At 30.8% G+C, this 16,839-nt stretch overlaps 1 long non-coding RNA gene across 1 annotated transcript; it reads left to right on the top strand.

The window, feature by feature from the left end:
• The first annotated feature begins 684 nt into the window (after positions 1-684).
• LOC127706927 (uncharacterized) lies at positions 685-15,676 on the top strand. Its single transcript, XR_007984642.1, has 3 exons — positions 685-872; positions 13,601-13,775; positions 15,559-15,676. It is a non-coding gene; the product is annotated as an uncharacterized LOC127706927 (long non-coding RNA).
• The last annotated feature ends 1,163 nt before the right edge of the window (positions 15,677-16,839 follow it).

Below are 16,839 nucleotides of genomic sequence, written 5' to 3'. Positions count from 1 at the left end.
CATATCCGGGATTCAATAACAAGTGTAACCAATACAAATGGACGGACTGACAAAAAAATCATATGTAATTGTAATATATCATCCGTTCTATGTTCCACTAGTAGTTAGGTGTAATACCACCAAATCAGAGTACGTCACATCCGGTTGCATATGTAAAAGGGTCGAAAAAAAATTAGTCCATTGAATATGACAGCTATAGGAAATTAATCTTATGTAGGTAAAACATTCTTAGTCATCACCATATATCTTGGGTGTTTCAAAGCACCATAATTTTTTTATTTTGTGTTTCTATAGAATAGTTTGGAAACTTGAGGTTACATGGTTACTAAAGCTTGTAAATTTTATTGGTTAACTTCCAGTGATGGTTATTTTATTATATGCAATGACATATTATGTGAAATTTCGTCTATAATACTGGACAGGATAAAACTTTACTCATGCCATGTATTTTTTTATTTGAAACAAAGATATATTTGCACATTTTTTTGAAAAGTGCCAATTTAAGAAAAGCTAAAAGAGGAAAATCAATGGTGGTATTACACCTATAAGTTTCCCTATATAAAGTAAATATAAATACAGATTGTATACTTTTTTTCCGACTGAATGAGCTGCAATGAGAAAATTGTCAATTTAAAGCCTAAACTCGGTTTTTAAAATTCATATGGGTACAATTTCATCTTTCATTGAATAAATATCCATTATGATGTAATATAATTTAAAATTAAATTGTGTTGATATAAAAGCCGAGTGATTGAGGTTTATGGGTCTTATTAGTTGAATTAAATATAAAGAAAGCCTTGCTTTGACGAAAATGGGAGTAAGAATATGGTTTTGTATGTGTTTATTTGCACTCTGCGTACCACTGGTATCATGTAAGTATAATTCTTTATCTTATTGTATTATTCCCCTATTCTATATTGCATATTCGGAGGCATTTTGGTTGAAAAATATCAAATAGTTGTCTACTTTTTTCAAGGTTATAAAGACATCATACTTAACGGTTTTTTTTTTGCCAATTATTCGATTCCTCATCTCCACCATCCAGAAAAATAGACCACAACATTTTAAATTAATTATAGTGTGTATTACTGATTTATGTCTGAACGTTTTTTCTTTATCATGTGTTAATATCTTTCATATCGAGTCAATAAAGCAAAACATGTACCTGTAATGGAGCAAATTAAGTATTTAAAAAATGTCAAATATGTTATCTTTATTTGGCGACGTTAAATATGACATGAATAAAATGAATTAGTGCGTGTAAACACAGCCTAACACAGTAGCTTAACATTTAAAACTTCGACACAAAACTGCGTCATAGGTTTGGTTTGTTTTGTCTTCATCTGATTTCTTTTGGCTTGTTTTCTTCGATTTGTCTTGAAGCTTTTTTATTTGAAACCACGATTCAAAAGTGTGCAATTTATTTGTTTTGACCTGCTTGCATCTGCTCCATTGTGTCGATTTGTCGTTAAATCTGTTATAGTGTAATGTTTATACATAAACGAATAATGCTCTATCAGCTACTTAATAATAATATTCTGACACCGTGACATTATATGTGTAGTCCACAAACCCGTAATATATCTTGTCGACTACAGTCGTCATTTTGTTATTAGCCGTGTAGTTGTTTGGAGTTATGAAAACATGTCCATAGATCTGTGTTGAAATATTTACGACTTGAATGCATCAAAGAAACGTAAACAATGAAGTAAAATACTGCACGGCGTCTGATACAATTGACTAAGATACTTGTTCGTGCAGTTGTACTGCTATTAACTACATTTGTACCTACCATTTATATTTATAAACAAGCCACACATTAGGAATAAACACAACAGTTATAAACCATTCTTCGAGTTGCCGACAAAATGAACCCATCTTTTACTCTCAATCGATTTATGACTTTGGAACAGCGGTGGAACTTTTTAAACAAGAGGGCCACTTCTGTCTAATAACCTGGGTTATAAAATGTAGATTATAATCAGATTTTTTATTCAATAAATGCATTTCATGTCTTAACAACAAAACACATGAAGTACTCTTAACAATAATGCACGTGTGTTTTATGCAAAGCATATCCTAAATCGTACTTTGAATGTGTCTGCATAGTTTTCGACAGACCAGTAAATGTACACACGCCACAGCATCCCATTGTTTAGAACCTAATAAAGTAGAATATTGTTTTAAATAATATTACATAATTGTGTGACCTTATTTTGAAATTTATCATCATATCGAAATATCCAAGATATCTTCAAAAGGTGTTCGACACATTCAAAACTATTGACCTGCCTATTATATATGAAGACATTCTGTCTTTTTGATTTAATGAAAAGTGTTATCAAAATATTTGTTTGACAGATGGACCAAAACAATTATACTGTAATTGTAATAGACCTGGGTTAAACAGGTACCTTCCTTATCTAACGTTCATGTTGATACTGATTTTATTTGACTTTCCAACAGAATGAGCAATGGGAAATTTATCAATAGTATAGCCTAAGACCGGTTTTTAAACTTCATTTGTGTACACTATCTTTAATTGAAGATAGATCAATTATTATGCCAGGTAATTAAAAATTATATTTTGTTGATATAAACGCCGGGTGATTGAGGTTTACAGCTCTTATAAGTTGAACTGAGCATGATGAAATCCTTGCATGGGAGTAAGAATCTGGTTTTTCCTGAATGTATTACCTCACAGCGTATCACTGGTATTACATATGTATAATTCTATATTGTATTGTAATATTTCTAGTATATTCTATATTTAATATTCTTATAAAAAAAAATATGAAGATGTAGTATGGTTGCAAATGAGACAACTATCGATCAAAGATTTAATTACGTGGATGTAAGTAACCATACGGCCTTCTACAATGAGAACATCCATATCGTATAGTCACATGTAAAACGCTCCGACATTGAAAGATGAAACAATTCAATTGAGAAATCTAACGGTATAATGCATAACAAAACAATTACTTTAAACACATATGATAGACATGAACCAACGGCAACCACAGAACTACAGGCTCCTGACTTGCATGGGACAGACACACAAAGTGGGGGGATTGTGTAAATCACTTTAGTTGAAAATAATATTTGTTTCTTCCTGCCTTCTATCTTTATTGGTGTAAAACGATTTTCCCATAACCCTACATTATATCCAGGTTGTATCAAGTTAAATATATATCAAACCCTAGATAAAAGATGCTTATTACATCATCATGTTATAGCAGAGATAAATTCACCATATATCATACTTCAGATTCGTGCGTACTGACAGATTCCAATATTTGGTGAATCTTTCACAACTAATTTAAAAACTCATATTATTGAAGATGTTTTTATTAATGATACGCATCGAAAACAACAATGGTACTGACAGTATTTGGTCATATAACTGATAGACTATTAGTTGACAGGAAGTTGTCAAAAATGTAAATATGCTAACACAAATACCGAATTCATCCAAAATCATAAGATCTATAGTTGTATGTTGTACGTATACGAACAGGATATTATGGTTTTTTTTAAACAATCATTAAATCAGTCAACACCAAAATGATTATGAAACAGGATATTTTTATGTTTGTTTCGTCTCAGGTTATCCTTGATTGACGAGACAGTTAACAACATGCATTGATTTACTAGGCAGTTTGCTTTGTGGAAAGTTATGAAGAAGTGTCAGAGTTGTAACATGAGTCTCACAATAAAAATAGTGTCTGTAAAATGAAAAGACTATTATGTAAAAATAATTTAATATTTAAACACAATATTACCATATTTATATAAAGAGTATAAAATTACTTTGCAGATTGTTCTGTTCTTTTGTATATGCGCAAAATTGTCATCTAATTTTGATCTCAAGAAGTCAAATGACTGGAATATGAAACTTTATAATTTAAATAATGCATTCCAATTTAAATTAAATATTATAGTCTTATAAGCCGAAGTGTAAATTTCACTTTGTCATACATATGTCCGGGTGTTTTTATAATATATCGATCAATGATAATACAATTCATTTGTTAATTAAACTTACGCTAACTCTACGCATTATTTTCTTTTTATTACAATGTTTAAAATCAGTCAACAAAAAAGTAAATTATACAACAGGATATACTTAGATGTGTTTTTCCTCGTGTCAGTTTTTCTTAATTGATGAGACAGTTAACAATATGTATTTCTTTCCCAGACGATTTTCTTTGTCGAATCCTACGGAGAAGTGTCATATCTTGAATATGAGTCTCCAACATAATTAAAAGTATCTGTAAAATAAAAGAACTGACAAGTACAAATAATTTATTATTTAAACATTATAATACCATAATTTATATAAGGAGTATGGAATTACTTTATAAATTATTCTGCTCTCTATTATATACGCAAACCTGTCATCTCATTTTGATCGTTAGAGGTAAAACGGCTTGAACATGACAACATATCATCTAAATAATGTAATTTTGAATGAAATGAAATATCATCGTTTGATAAGCTGAAGTGAAATACTGCTTTTTCATACAAATGTCCGGGTGTTGGTATGATATTACAATCATTTAAATTGCAATACACGTCTTAACCAAATACTCTAACTCTACGTAAATGTAAGCATAATTTTAGTTACCTAAGAAGGAAATTATGCATGTTATATTCTTCTAATTGAGAGAAAAAAAATGATTGCAGTAGAACTTTAGCTTGTGTATCCGATGTCATGGTAAAATCCTTTAATATATCACTGGGAATACATTTGCTTTAACTATATTCCACGCACAAAGAAGATACATGTGTACTTCTAAAAAGTCCTAATTGGAAGGATATTGTTTTGGTACATGTGTGACTTTTTCTTGAGCGTGGATATCTTTCAAATCTTTCAGATTGATGCATTCTCTCGGTATCTTTTATTTCAGAACATGCATTGAATGACAAGGACCATGTTGTTTTGGAATGTAGATAATTCAATTTAATGTTCGGCATTTGTAAACATAGATTTTGTCATTTTGATTTGGTATGACATGCACATTTCCGATAATTTTATCTTAAACATATTTTTTTTTAGTATATATAAACATTTTCTGTTTGTAAATTATGTGTCGTTTTTTTTAAGGTACTGTTACCAAAAAAAATCCGCTAATTAAATAATTCAGGCTCCTGTCCAGCCTGTAGTACCGAAAATGTTATGAGCAGAAATTACGAAGTCAACGTTTTAGTATAGGAAACATTGAAGATACCTTGACTAGACGTTCAAAACACATGTGCACATTTACTATATTGTAGTTAAATAATACATTTTAAGGTTAATATAATTATGTCAAGCCATTATAAGGAGTTTTAGAGTATTTAATTTGTGTATTTAGTTCTGTATAGAAATATGAAAAGATAGAAAATTGTTTTTGCCACAGCTTGACGCTGTCATGTAACAACATAAAACAAAAATGAAATCAAGGGTATTCGACAATTCTAAAAGCAAACTCATTATGATATACATTCTGATATACAATCAACTGTTCTATACACTGATATATCGGCGGATGTATTTTAACAAACGGTATTATGAAACCAGAGATGCTATTATAGAATATATGCAGTAAGTTTGCATGCATCTGTGTTAACAGTTATGTAGACATTATGATATGGTTTTGTTGTTTGCCAATCGGGAAATACATAAACAGAAAACAATCGGAACTTCAATGTACTACCCCTGACAGTAGGATTATCGTATAACCAAATGATGATTTTGTCCCAGGTTGATCCCATTTGGCCCATTTGCAGAGGAGAACATTTTTTGTAAAACGAACGACAACAAAGACGATAGATGACGCAAGGCGAGTGATTCTGCATACTATAAACTAAAATAATTTGCATTTAGATTAGTCCGTGTAAATGAAACTTTTGGAACCTTTTTTGCGACGTGTCTTCAATTCAAAAGTTACTTTGCTGCATATCAATGAATGCTCTTGATATTCAATGTTTGGATCTGTCTTAATTATCTACTTATATTTATGGAGACTCGGCGTGTTCATAAAAGTAAACAGCAAGTAGAAAAAAAATTTCTGAAAGCTTTCCCATATAACATCGCAAACACATTATACCAAATTCCTGTAATCTGCTGTCCGTATCGATTGGTACATTAGATAAGAAATGTCAATGGCATGAGGTCGATCTGGTTTTATTAGTATTTTGTCATCATTGATACTTGACAGAACGTTTTTTCATGAGACATCATCGTGTATCAAAATCTCAGTGTTTGTAGAGGAAGTAACTTTATGCTAATGAATTTTCCGCCGACTGTTTTATATACCACTTACACATGACTTAGCACCAAAAGTAAGCACTGATTTGGTTTGAAATATTCTTGAAGTTTTGTATATTTTTATTATTTTACTTTTTTATACAAAGCAGCTCGTTCGCTATTCCCGTGACTAGTGTGACGTTTTGGATTTCAATTAGCGTAATCTATGTGTAACTGGTAAATTATTAAGTCCATCATTTCGTAACCCACAAATTACTTAAAATCTGTACTAAATTCTTTCATATATACAACGATTCGGTTTGCTAGTTTGGCTGAAACTGCAAACAAGTTATGTAAGACGGAATAGTACATCCTAAATTGTATGGTGATGTTGTTTACTGAGCCCGGAAATTTATATACGATTCTGGTAAACTGATCAATCCTTCAAATGACTGAATTTAAAATGTTACCAATTCATCAACACTGTACTTTAATCTTTGTATATCACATTCTTTATGCGCCTGTCCCGAGTCTGTATTTCAGTGGTTGACGTTGGTTCATCTGTCGTATTTGTCTTTCGTAAATTGTTTTGTTATAAATTAGACCGTTATTTTTCTTAATTTAATTGTATCATATTTTTCATGACGGAGCCTTCTATAGCCGACTACACGGTATGAGCTTTTCTAATTGCAGAAGGCCGTACGGTTGCCTATACTTGCCAACATTCACTTTATTTGAACTTTGGTGGATAGTTGTCTCATTAGCAATCATACTACATCTCCACATTTTATATTGTTTTTAATGTCATGTTAAACCGAGAAGTAGCATAAACACATAGACATGCTTTTAATCCGGATGACCTGTATAACATGTACATTTTTTGTTTGTTTTCAAGATAGTCGAAAACAGAAATTTATTTTGCTATTTTAGTTAGCTGGAAAAAATTATCACTGCCTCCATCAAATCACAGCTATGTTCAACTGACGTAGTAAAAAATAAAGAGAGTAACATATACCAAAGAGAAAGCAAACTTATCAGTCGAAAATAAACTTACAACACGATGGCAATGGAGAAAAAAAGGACCAAATGCAGACAAACAACCGTATACAAAAGACTATATAGAAAACTAAAAACTGAGCAACATGTAGTCCATCAAAAATCTGGGATGATCTAAGGTACTCCAGAAGAATACGCAAATCCAGTTATACGTGCGACAGTGATCTGTTTCTAATTTTACATTATGTTTGTCTGTAAACTCGGACATACTGTTGATAATAACCACTATAAACATTACTGATATTTTTTTTTTTTTTTTTATATTGTATGGTTGTTGCATTGCTTTTAACCCTACCCAAATGAGTGTTTGTTTTTCCAAAAAATGTTGAAATATAATAGCAAACTTGTTTCCTCCAGTCATGTACATTTCAAATTCCTAGAATTCCCAATATTACTGAGGGGGTCAAATCAACTATTATCTAACAAAAAAAGAAGCATCACTTTTTAATAGCATACCTTCGTTACGGCATTTAATCTTAATCAGTTACAAAGCTGAATATGACATTAGATTAAATATAAGAATGACATACATTAAACCATATCACGTATACACCTGCTGACGTACCTTTAAAAACAATGCATCATTGTCGTAATGTTTTCCGATAGAAAAAAATAAATGAATTTTGTATCACAGGTAATATTTATTTAATTTATACAAAACTTTCAATTTTTTAAATTATTGATGTTTTTTTATGGATTTTTAAAGTTGTATTGTACATGAAATATGCAATACACCGAATAAGTATTGTAAATTAGAAAATAATAATTGCAGAAAAAAAAGCAAATCCTTCTACACACTTCAAACACAGATGTTCTCCGTGTACTATCTCAGATCACGTGTAAGGATTTAAACAGTAGAAAACTGATGTTTGGAATGAATGCAACTCTAAATTAACTTGCAAATGCCTTCTTTAAAAGAATGCAAAGCGTTAAACATACAAAATAAGAATTGACACATGAAGTTCTATGCCACCAAAAGGGAACTTAAATCAGCTAAATTCGTCTAAAGTCTGTATTGCTTCGGGGAGTCAGGACCTTGATTTCTAAATAATTGCTTAATGAATCAAAGGAAATTTTTACAAGCGCTGTACGCTGACTATTGAGTTGATTATACTACAGGGCTACTATCAGTCTACCAGAAGTGGTATCGACTCATTTGTAGTATGCAAATCAACTATTAACTCATTCTCCCGGAAGCTATTATCAGTCTACCTCGCATGCAATTAAAGAAAACGACAATGTATATAATTTTCTAGTAATTTGAAAATACTGTAAAACAGAATTATTCCAACTTCTCTTTTGCATCAGTTTGAGTGATTAAATAAATTGCAATTATCGTTTATTATATAATTGATTCTTATATACATATTTTCGTGCATTTACTTTAAATCAACGTATAACGGATTATCTGATAATTTCAATGTTGTTGTTAAATTGATGAGGTACTTAACTTACCAGAAAGAATAGGTTTTGTAGTTTGATACTGTCTAATATTTTCATTAGTAGATTTTTCAAAAGAAATTCCACCCCCTGATTAAACTGCTCAACAATCTTCTTTAATCTTTTATTTAATCAAGAACAAATATTATTTTAGCTTGCATTATTAACCAACTGAAAGGTGGGTTTAAATATTAAGCTGACACAACAAAACATGGCACCCAACTTAAATGGCAGTTTTTTTACTTAAAATACAATGGTTGGTATCGTTCGAAAAAGGAATTATGGGGGATACCGTAAATGTTTCTAAGTATGTGCGACCTGTCCATCTTTATTTATGTTAAGGTATTACAGATATTTGACATCATTTGGTAACGATATTGATCAACATCTCCTCTTCATTTATACATCTTAAATATTTGTGTTGCAGTGAGTTAACATCAATTAGGTCCTTAATACACCGTTTATGGATTGATCATCTTGGTAAAATGTAATATGCCGGTGAAAATACACCCGTCAGAAATATACGCTTAAGTAAACACAATATTTCGTTTATATTAAAACCCGAAGATTCACGTTTAAATATTCAGCCATTTAAAACTAGATACATTCCTAGTCCTGATGGAAATGAAAGTAAAAGTTTTCGTTTGTTTGTGTGTTTTACTGCAAAGCAAAAAAAAAAAGCATCGTGTAAGTATTTCTGTCTAATGCATGTTTTCCCCTAAACTAAACATAATTGTGAGATCCAGGTCATCCAAATTCTGGTGGATAGTGGAACATTACCAATCATACCAATTATTCTTATTTAATATTTAAGGAATATTGAAGGTAACTTTTTAAGGGATTATACATCAATTACATGTACTTTTTGACTGGTGTATATTGAAAAACGACTTCATAAATTACAGATTCAAGTGAAGTTTCACCCCCATTTTTCGGTGGGGTTCGTGTTGCTCAGTCTTTAGTTTTCTATGTCGTGTTTTGTGCACTTTTGTTTGTCTGTTGGTTGTTTTTTTTCAAAACATTATGATAGTAAATAAACATGCTCAATATTAAATCTATAAGCTAAATCGTGTGTTCCGTCTAGATGTATTGAAAGTACACTGTAGAGATAACAATAGTTTAATTATACGATGAAATCAATTGGTCCGTGTCGTACACCATGCCGGAACTTACTCTTTTACACCAATATACAGCACTAATAAAGACTGTTATACACAGGTTTGGTTTAAGTGGTATGTGTTTTATCACACACTCTACACCATGTTGTAAATTAATGAACGATGAATAATTGTTTTTTTTTATATACAATTGTTGCTACATTCATCAAAAAATTGTTTTCATTAAAAATTAAAGCTGTGAGATTTTCTATCAACCTGAAAACATTTGTTTATATTGACTGCACTAACGATATTAACGTATTAAGATGAACACTTTATAAAAATAATAGATTGTTTTGCATTGCAATATGTATAAATTGTCATTCAATAAAGTGTATATGAAGGATTCCTATTGTATCTAAAGCCAAACGCAGATGAAAACATGTATGTTTGTAGTGGTATGTATGTTCATTTTCTGAAAAAAAAATCTGTTTTAAATGAAGTTAATGATACCTCTATTTACACTTTTGTTTGAGATAAAACAAGTAGATAGTGCAATATTTTATATACACTATAGGGATAGAAATAGTTTATTTTCAAGATTGGATAGATTGGTCTGTTTCGTATATCATGCAACTTGCGTCTTTATACCAATATATGTGAAATGCTTTTATTCAAAAACCTACACCACGTAGAAGTGAACAAAACAATGACAAGTTCCTCGATTGTCTAACAGTATAAGTATAGACGTATGATATAATTATATATGTGAGGGTCTATACAATTATCTGTTTCTCCAAAATATTCAGTAACAAGTAAGCTTTTTTTTTTGACGTCTTATAAAACAAAACTAGAATGACACAAGAATGAGATAGAATAATGAAAAGAGTGACAATGTTCTCATCCACGGAACACAAATTCCAACACCCCCTCCTCCCCCCCCCCCCCTCCCCACCAAAACAAAAGATAAAATAGAAGGGAATACTTACAATCTATAAGTTCATACATATGAACTTATCCGGTGTATACATTCCAAAATGGCAGCCACACTTTTAAATGTTCTTACATGCTCGAAATTCCACTCTACCACAGTCTGAGCTTTAAATAGAGATAGTCCACCGAAAAAAACATTAATTTTTTGAAACTGTAAATAGCGGTATTTCGCTTGTGGCTTTTTTCGGTCCTATGTTATACCGTGATTCTAATGATGTATTTTTAATCAACTTTTAGTAAATGAAACATGATTTTAAAGTTTTTCATCCGAAGTTGTTAAACTTTGGGATATAAGTAATAACCAAAAGAGCTCCTTAATGAAATGTTATTATCCTAGATATCTTAGATAGTTATCATTCGTTTACTAAAAAGGGTTTGTAACAATTGACAGTAAATATACTGAACAAAGTATGCACGATATAAATTTACGCTTACATCAGCATATTATGCTGTTAATATCAAACCTATGCACGGTAATTGCATCATTCAAACACAGTTAAACAAAATCCCGGTAATGACAAAATGGAAGAACAAGTCTGTTAGGGTATGTGCATTCTACTTTACGACATACTACTTGCAGCATTGGAGTACTTTTGCGTAATGCATTATATTCGCATATTCTGCAGCAGTTAAGGAAGTATTTTTGAGACGGCTGACTACCCTTAGTTTTCTTATAAAATCAACAACATATACGACTCTAAGATAGTTGTGTCAATGACATCATACCACATGTTCTTATTTTTTGTTCAAGGACTATTAATTACAAACACGTGTAATTTGTAATAGATGTATGTAGGCGTTAGCCCGAATGGGTGTATCTGATTTACACAAATATCCTATATTCATTGTAGAATGATAGTTTTCAATAATTAAGGAAGATGGTCTTTTGATGATTTGACAATTTGTTTTTGAAAGGCGTGATAAATGCAGGGTTTCCAATTCATTGAACGACATCTTGTTGTAAATTGAGATACGAACTCCTAACGAAATGTTTAAAATGACGTTTCACAATTCTTGTTATAAGTCGTTTTTTCTTCTTCATCAAGGGGACATCGTTTATATCGAATCAATACAAATCTTGTATGGGTAATGAGGGTAGACACTGTTTAAAGAAGAGGTCATGTTTTGTACGTTAACAGGAAATTATAGAAATTACAAAAAAGTTGAAATAAATATAAGAAGATGTGGTATAAGTGCCAATGAGACATCTCTCCATCAAAGTCAAAATTTGTAAAAGTAAACCATTATGGGTCTAAGAACAGCATTCAACACCGAACAACAAGCTATAAAAAGCCCCAAAACTAAATGACTAGTGTAACCATTCAAACAGGAAAACCAATGGTCTTATCTATATAGAAAGACGAGAAACGAGAAGCACTTATAAACAACAGTAACAAACGACAACCACTGAACATCAGGTTCCTGACTTAAAACAAGTACAAATAAATGCAGCGGGTTTAAACGTTTTAATAGACGCAAACCTTTATCCTACCTGCAACAATAGTGTAACATTACAAAATAGAACGACACGCGCTAAAATAGAAGTTGAAAAGGCTTAACTAAATCAAAATACATATTAACAAAACCAAGTGAACACACACTGAACGAATACATTTGATCTATGACACAAGGTAAATACAAAATCAATAAAACAAGAGGGTTGGATGTTAAACAATAAAAAAAGACAACCATAACATTGGACAAAATGCAGGCAAATAAAATAACGTACACATGTAAATTAAATATTTTTTCTGCAAGGTACATGTATACATAGAGTACGGAAATATTACATAATAACTAATTTTGTTGTTCATACTACTAGTACAAAAGTGAACATTTATAGTTATACCAAACACTTAGTGACAAATGTATATCTGAATTGGACGACGAAGATAATGACACAAAGATAAAGAAACAACACGGGAATACAATCAACCATTTTGTTTTAAAGATTTTGTAAAGAAGATCGACTTTTGAAATCACGATACACAAATTGCGTCATTGGTTTGTGTTTGTTGTTTTGATCTGATTTGTTGTGCGTTATATTTGCTTTTCAATAATCTAAGACCTTTGATATTAAACACAAAAATGTTAAAAATAAGAAAATAGACTCAAAATAGGAAAAATACTTGTAGTTCTAAGTTAAGTTCTGTACTCCAATAAAGGTGTAAGCTTATTTGTAATAACATTCCTTAAAGCTTTCTTTTCAATAAGAGTTTGAATTTAAGAGTATAATATATAAAACTGTTGATTCGTCATAATGGTATGTCATCAAAATTAGAAAGAATACAAAATTGTTTTGAGAATGCACCAATGCATTAAAACGTTTGTTCGGTTATAGATGTAGGTATCCCATTTTGACACTAACATGTATATTGTTAATGATTTTGAATAGAGAACAAAGAATACTTAATAACCTTCTTGTTTTTACTAATCAGATGATCAAAGACTTTTAATGAATGAGACACAGACTTTGCTTTGATTTCAATTATGTCACATTAAGTGAGAAATTTAATTCATTATATTGCTCTAGGTTTTAAATTGGTCTCCGTTAGCAGTTTTATAACCTGTAATTTGGGGAATTCCCATTTTTAAAAATTAGCTGAACTAATTCTTGTTCTTTGATTCAGTTAAACATGTTTAACAATTTAAAGAAATACAGCGATCGCGAGTTACGTAAGGCTGTTAGCTAATGTCGTGTCTTGATCCCATTTAGTGTTTTGTAGTATAAAATTGTTTATGAAATGATAAGGATAATAATCATGACATTTTTTTTCAGCTTTCTCAAGCAAAGTATTGTATTCAACCTACAATGCAATTATGGAATTCGATCTTGATACACGCAATGTGACTAAACTGTTAGAGCCTGGAAGTAATCGTGTGTTTGCCATGGACTATGATTACAAACACAGATTCATTTATTTTCCAAGATACGATACCCATGACATCGTTCGGTAGGTAAACGTTTATTCTGATGACGCAAATAGTAAGGAAAACATAGATTGATAATGTTAAATTCACGTATGATGGATAGCATAGACATTTTATATTGATTTATGCAAGTATCTATATACCCATTTACCACAACGTTAAACGAACAATCTTAGATTTGGTCTTAAAGTATCAAAATTCATTTTTAACAGAGTTATTAATATTGAATATTTCTGACATGTAAACATTGCATTGACAAATTGTTTGGCTTCCAGTTGCTTCATTCGGGGTTTAAGTCTACAAATACTGATTGGCTTTGTATAGTGCATGCATCATCTTTCGTTCATAATTTGTATTTTTGTGTTCCTTTGTCATAAGACCGGCAAAATAGCAAAACTCTACGGAAATCGCTATTTTGCCGGAGCCGGTAAAAAACACCTGAGATGCTATATTGCCGGAGCCGGTAAAAATGCACCTAAATTAACCGACATAATATACTAAGAGTATACTTTTCCCAGAAAAGAACTTATTTTACATTTTATTATTAAGTACAAATGAAATCAGACATGTCAGTGTTGGATGATGCAGTCTAATAGTTGTTTTTATACACACGATTCTTAACTACAAACTTAAGAGACGGTTCAATATTATGAATACAGAGACGAAATGCGGACAATCTTAATTGATGTGGAAAGATTTTGCATTCATTGTTTTACAATATTGCTCTCATTTGTATTATACAATCCATACTGACATAAAAAAAAAGATATATGATGCAGCCATAATGATTTACATACTAAAGTGCAAATACGGTCAAATAATTTCATGAATGTTGGCATACGAGTCAACATTAGGTATCGAAACTAATGGAATTTTTCTACGTATCAATATATTGAACAAAGAAAGGACATGCTGGACAAAAGTGTGTAGTCATACTGTTCAAATATTGCTGCCATTCGTGTGATACAATATACAATCCATACTGACATAAAACAATTATTGAATTATTATGCAGCTATATAGATTTACTTAATAAAGTCCAAATATTGACATCTTTAGATGATACGGTCAAACAATTTTGATATACGAGTCAGCCTGTGGTATAAAAACTACTGAAATTTTGTAACGTATCAATATATTGAACACAATGAGGACATGAAAAACAGTGCTCTTACATGAGAAATTGTTTGGTTAAACGGTGAAAGCTTCAAAAACATATAAAAACTGTTCGATAGCATATGCAAACTATCTACGCGACATCTTTTAACATAAAAATACAGCGCATGATAAAAATTAGGCGGAAGAAAGAAAACAGAATAATCAGGACAAAAGCAAAAGGTCTTTTCGCGGAAAAGTGGAAAGACTTAATAATCAGAACAAACACAAAAGGGGATTCTACGGAAAAGTGAATAGACTTAATAATCAGAACAGAAACAAACGGTCTTTCCACGGAAAAGTGAAAAGAACTAAAAATGTGCTTACATATCAAGTATCTTAAAAACATATATTTTTTTCTTAAAATATGTCGAATTTTGCCATCAAAATAGTCGTGGGAAAATCCCCAAGAAAACATTTTTCTTAAAACATCATCAACTTTCAAAGTTTGTTATTAAATGTTTAGTTTTAACACACATTGAAATGAATGATTACATTTAATTTAGAGGATTTTGAGAAAAAGGTTATAAGTGGGATAATTCGTCTCTGTGTGTGTAATATGAATCAGACAGTAGAGACTTTTGTTATAAAATACAAGTTCCGTTAATGAATCATTTTAATATCAATAACTTTTTTTTATGATTTATATAGATTTGCATATCCCTCAACGAACAGAACATTACATACAGTTGTCCAGACTGATCCATATCCAATAGGACTAGCTGTTGATTCAACCAATGAGCATTTCTACTTTGTTGTTATTGCTGCTACTGACACACTTTCAAGATGTAATCTAGATGGAAGCAATTTGACTTTGTTAACTTTTATTAGTGCTCCATATGTGGTACGACTTGATGTTACAAACAGGTATTAAGCTTTATGTTAATAAAAATTGAGAAAGTATGACTGAATGATGTAAACCGAACGATACAGTTGTCTTTTTAAGTCAGAAATTACTCAAGAAACTAATAGCATAATGAATTCTTAACTAAATATATATGAATGGTTATAACGTTATATTTTGTGCTATGACATCGAACCATTTAACAATAATTTTCCTCCTATGTCCATATAAGGCATATCATATAAGGAACCAAATCAGACAAGGAGTGGTGATAATTATTATTCTTGTAAAAGACAATAACAAATTATAGGTAATTATAGGATTTATTTGGCGAATGAAGAAAATTTAAATTATAACAAAAAGCATTTCGATATAACAAAAACCAAATTATAATTTCATTGCTTACAAGGAACCCTCTAGGCGAATAGTTCGTACATGTTATTTCAAACTTCTCTCCACATAAGAATGTCACTTCTGTATATTTAAAAGTAATAAACGATCATACAATTCATGGAGATAATTGTCACTTTTAAGCGCCACTTTTGGACTACTTCATTGCGGTCAGTTTTTATGGGTGGAGGAAGCCGGAGTGCTTAATGTGCTGAAAATTTTCTGGATGTTCATTGTTTAGCAGTAAGACTTCCTGATATACTGAAATTTAACAGTAACAGAGTCATTACAGTAAACGTGTATGTGTTCTATCTTAGTTACGAATATACATTTTATTAATCCCAATTAGACTCCTTCGTCCAAACTAAAAAAGAATGTTTAATACCAAATGGCTCATCGTGCATTGTTAATGTACCAGATCACATGTTTCTGATATCAGTTCAAGAATTTACAGGCGAACCAGAGAAAGTGAACATACTATCATAGTGTAAGATCTTTCAAGATTATGCTTGAATGTTATGTATACAAATCAGACATGACATTATATTTAATTGTTAAAGTAATACAGATAATTTTTAGAATCCTATAATAGAAAAACGAATGCTTTTTGTCTGGTCATAGATATTTTTCTATTTTCGTTCATTTACATATTGAAAACATTCTCAGTATTAAAATAAGAGAGTTAAACCAGTAGTATT

This window comes from Mytilus californianus, unplaced genomic scaffold (genome assembly GCF_021869535.1).
Source record: "Mytilus californianus isolate M0D057914Y unplaced genomic scaffold, xbMytCali1.0.p SCAF_6, whole genome shotgun sequence".
NCBI lineage: Eukaryota > Metazoa > Mollusca > Bivalvia > Mytilida > Mytilidae > Mytilus > Mytilus californianus.
The sequence above is the reverse complement of the archived record's forward strand: the minus strand, read 5'-3'. Positions and strand labels throughout refer to the sequence as shown.